The sequence below is a fragment of the Berghia stephanieae genome, chromosome 3 (genome assembly GCF_034508935.2).
Source record: "Berghia stephanieae isolate SIO BIC M18660-M18661 chromosome 3, UCSD_Bste_1.3, whole genome shotgun sequence".
NCBI lineage: Eukaryota > Metazoa > Mollusca > Gastropoda > Nudibranchia > Aeolidiidae > Berghia > Berghia stephanieae.
Genome location: NC_088362.1, coordinates 73141713 through 73147132, shown reverse-complemented (window position 1 = coordinate 73147132; position 5420 = coordinate 73141713).

Here is a 5420-nt window from a genome sequence, read left to right as displayed (position 1 = left end):
GATGAACGAGGTGTTTGATATAGAGTTCATAGCCTTATTATAAAACTCTAAATTAAATTAATTAGATTAAATTCTATTCGTTACGCAAAACGTACACTTATTTACAGGTTTGATAACCTTTCAAAGACTAGAATTTTATAACTCTGATCTTTTTGAGTATTAACAAATTAACTGCCGTACTCTGGAAAGAAGTATATTTAAAAATTTGGCCAGAAGAAAACTCGTCCTTCAAATATCGATCGATTTAAATGACACTCATCTTGGCAAAAATTCTCAAATCATGGACTTCGCGAAGAGTCTGGGACTTTCATGAGTCTGGCAGTTAACTTGTTAATTCAATTTTCAAAAATCTGGTTCATCTAAAAGTCTAGAAAATGGACATCTGGTAGTAAAAGGAAGGGAGGAAGACCGAGATAAACACGGAATGGAACACCTGAGAAGAAAAACAGGTAACATGGCGTTTGCATCCCGAGGGGAGGCCAGTCCTGCTACAACTAATAAATAGAGGTGCCTGAATGAGTCAATAAAATGGAGATAAAGATAATGGGAGTAAATCTGACTCATGAATGAACAACACAAAACAAGCGACGTTTCGGTCTTTGTGTTTACTTGGAAAAGGCCAAAGGAATATATATATATGTACTTTGTGTTTACTTGAAAAAGGCTAAAGGCCGAACGTCGTTTGTTTTGTGTAGTTCATTCATGAGTCAGATTTACTCCCTTTATCTTTATCTCATATCCTGCTACAGCAGCCGACAGGACAGCCTAGCGAAGAAATCTTCATGAGTACAGATGGGAATAAACTAAGTTCATTCCGACATAGTGCCTGACTAACGCGATGGGTCACATAATATGTCGTAAAATTTACAGCTTATCAATTAACACACATTTAAAAACATATACACACCGCTCTTGGTATCAACTCATTCACATAATATATTGGAAAACACACATAGATGCTCAATAGATTAAACAAAGAGTGAGCAGGCTATGCAAGCGTCGCGATTCATATCTACCTCACAAATTACTGACTGGCTATGAATAGACTAACGAAGAAGATTTTTGAAAAATTGATACAGAAGAATGGCGTGGATGTTTCGGGTATTCCCTATATCAAATAGCATAACGCTGAATAGGCATCAAATGAACAAAAATTACACGCGCAAGGTAGTAATGGTTATTTAGAAGTTTTTAATAAAATATCATTTTAAATCTAACTACATATTCCTAATTTAACTTTTGTGTTTCATGCCTTATACATCTTCTTTAGCTATGGTAAAGGGAATTCACGAAATGTCCACACCGTTCGTCAGCATTATTAAGATTGATCGAATACTGAAATTCAATCTCTTCATTGTTAGACCTGGGGTTTTAAGTAATATATTTATCTATTATTTATTTATTTTTTATTGGCTGAAAAAGGGTTTTGGGCCCGAAACAGCTCGAAACAGTTTGGCATTTTTTTGTTATATTCATTTTTGTTTATTATTATTTCTTACAGTCCATAGCATCTAGGAGTTTAGTATCACTCAATCAATCTATTTGGCATCTTAGAATCACTACAGGAAATTTAAAGTTTAAAAAAACACTCGGGGGTATTGTTCTATGAGATAAACAAAGGCAAGTATTTTCGTTTTTAAGTGACTAAATAATGTCAAAGAAATTGGAGATTTATCTGAATGAAGCCAATGCGACTTAGCAGGTTTTGAAAGTTACCCCAGATCCTCATATGAGTAAGTGACTTTCAAACCGTGCTAAGTCCCATATCCATCATTCAAAGAAGACCGTAATTTTTTTGTCATTTATTTATTGACTTAAAGAGGAAAACACTTGTCTCGTGTACCTTATAAAACAATAATACCCTGAGTGTTTTGAAACTCCAAATTTTCTCTGGTGATTCTATGAGTCCAAAAGATCGTTTGAGAGTGCGAGCTCATTCTCCATCAGGATGCAACTTATGACTTTTCGAAAGTCAGATATTCATAATATATTTTCATTTGGGTCAGAAACCTATTACTATTATAATTATCGCCTTGTCAAAAAGACTCAGACCTGAGAATGAATACATGAGGAGAATAAGAAATCTAAAAGATATTCATCTTGAATGTATACGATATCCTGATATAAACAAATAAATGTGTCAAATAATATGGCAAAAAATGAACAAAATTTGACATAGAAATACGTGCATTATACAAGTCCGAGTGGTTTTAAACACATAGGCTTAACTGTTAAATATTACAATATATCATAAAATGTCATGTATTGGTACTCAAGTGCCTTCAGTTTTTTGCATAGAGGAAAAAAATCCAATATTTGGCCAGTTTTCTTGTTTACAAGCAGTAAATGCAAAATATTCCATTTAACAGAAACAAAAAAGAGAACAAAAGGGAAGAATAAGTGTGGCCTGATGTTCTCAACTCAAACTTTAAAATTGTTAAAGATCGATCCATTTTGAAAACATCTGAAACATGGCTCATGAATTCTTTCCCCGTCAATTTTACGTCTAATTTAAAGATATTTTCCCCTGATAACGAAAGAAATTACACCAGAACGAGACGTGATCGATGTTACAGCTCCGTGCGTACTGATCTTGGTCACGATGGCTCAGTTTGTTAATCACTCGCTTCATACACGAGATTAATCCCAGGTGAAGTCGACATTTTTTTTCTTCTTCTGGCACCCTTCCGGTCCTCCCAGCAGTGATTTTGGTAGCTAGGTCTGCTAGATCTGGCGGCAAGTGCTTTGCGGTAAACTGGTGTCCTGTCCAATAGGTAGCAAGCAATTGCAATTGTCCGCACGGCGTTATACAAAACTGGGATAAACTCTGTTCTTATGACTCTGAAACACTACTTCTTTGATGATGCCTGATAAATTAAAGTTTTGAACTTATTAAGTCAAAATATATAGTTGTAAGAATCTCTTTAAAAAAACCCTCTACAACTCTCCTTACAGTCGCTAAATTCAAGAGATAAAAATTTCTTTTTTTATATCATCAGGGGGAGATTATATTTTGGATCTGTCTCGAGAAATGACTGAGTTAACTCGGGTGTCAGCCGTAGTCCAGAGTCGCAAGCATGATTTAAAATAAAGCTTAGGAATCTTTTAAAAATGTTATCCTATCACAAAACCTACATTGTAATGCGTTATACTAAATACAGGCTGGGCAATGTAAATAAATGGTCAAGTATCGACAACCTAACATTAATGAGGAAAACTGAGGATGGATTTGGATGGAGGGCCCTTACTTTAAAACCATCTCTCAAGTCTCCACTACTACCTCGGTCAGGACAATGAGGTGAGGCGATGTTATTGCATTGACCAGTCAACTGCCGTCCTCTGGAAAGACACGCATTAAAAATTTGGCCAGAAAACTCGTCCTTCAAATATCGATCGATTTAAATAGCCCCCATCATGGCAAAAACTCTCGAACCTGGGACTTCGCAAAGTATCAGGTTTGAGAGTTCTCGCCATGATGATATGGGGGTAATTTTAATCGATCGAAACTTGAAGGGCGAGTGTTCTGGCCAAATTTTTTAAATATGTGTCTGGAGGACGGCAGTTGACTTGTTAAAGATGCTTCAGGAGTTTGGTCGTTGGTGTCAAAAATATTTTTCGTATTTTGTAAGAATAAACAGGTTTGGTACAAGCGATCGATATCTTCTTTTGGTTATAAAACTGGGGGGGGGGGGGGGTCTATTTTACACTAGGACACACAAAATTCTGACCATATTTATCAATTGGATCAACTGATGATGAGGATGAGGATGAGGATGGTGATGATAATGACAACGACGACGATGCTGGTGATGATGTTAACGAAAATGATGATGATGATGATGATGAGGATGAGGATGGTGATAATGGTGACGATGATGATGATTATAACGATAATAGTGATGACGATGATGAGGATGTTGATGATGATGATGACGATGATGATGATGATGATGATGATGATGATGATGATGGTGATGATGATGATGATAACCATGATGGTTATGATAAACATGATAATGATGGTGATTCGAATGTGATTGTGATAGTCGTTGTAATATTGTCATCTTATGTAAACTTATGTCTGAATGATTATAAATATTCATTAAATCAATTACTTGGATGTTGTTTACTAGCTTTTTAATGTTATAGATTTTCCAATCAACACTGAAAAAAATGCCGTCTATGTGATAACATTATATATGATCTGACTGTTTGGTAAACTTTAAAACATAACGGATTAATATATATATAATATTATTATAAAATCGTAGGTCTATGTTATCCTAACAAAGACATGCAATATACGGACTCACACCAAACAGAATATATAAACAAAACATGCCCTAATATGTCTTATTAGAACATTAGAAATGTTACGGGGACAGGCACTTTGAAAATACAAACGCTATTTTGTTGGGGTTTTTTTTGGACCGGTGTAAATAATGGTTCTTTACCTTTATAAAAGCTTGGGAACGTCTGAGATTGAATGGGTTAATTAAAACCAATTTTAAGTCATTAAGCATAATAATAAAGGAATACAAGAATACAAGCCTTATTGATTTTATTGAAGTATTCAAATAAATTTAAATATAAGCAGGTTGATTTTATTGAATATGGATTTTGAAGAACACTAACAGAACACGGATTGATAGCAGCAAAATTTACAATATATTAAACACATCTATTCGTAAGCGTGCTTTAAACAGATTTGTGAAGGGGATGGTTTGCAAATTGGTTTCATTAAATCTTAAACAACGAGATTGCTTATTATTACCATCAATATTTTTTCCCCCCATTAAATATTTTATCATAAATGACAACTTTTTCACCGATATATATATATATATATATATCGGTGAAAAAGTTGTCATTTATAATAAAATATATATATATAAAAAAAAAAAAAATATATATATATATATATATATATATATATATATATATATATATATATATATATATATATATATATATATAGAGAGAGAGAGAGAGAGAGAGAGAGAGAGAGAGAGAGAGTAACCATCATACTTCTGGTGATAACTGTAGCATCTGATCTCTGGATAAAAACACTCAAGGTACAGGAATTATTAAGGTGATCTTAAAAATAAGGCCACGACGTTATGTCCGTGAGATTGAATTTCCAAAAACATAACTTTCCATGTGGCGCAATATCAACCAAATGAGCTCAAATCCGGTTACAGGGTCCAAAGTTAGATCTTATTAAGTAAAACAAGACGTGGCGTCGGCTATTTGTTTTTCGGAGGGCGGCAAAGTCAAGCTGTTGGCGACTCGGAACTCATTTTACACTTGAATTGAGCTTTGAGCTTTATATAGCGCAATATCCCCTAAATGTGCTCAAAACGCTTTACAAGGGGTCCCTGGTCAACAGCAACATTTAACATGTAGGACGGGACATGACG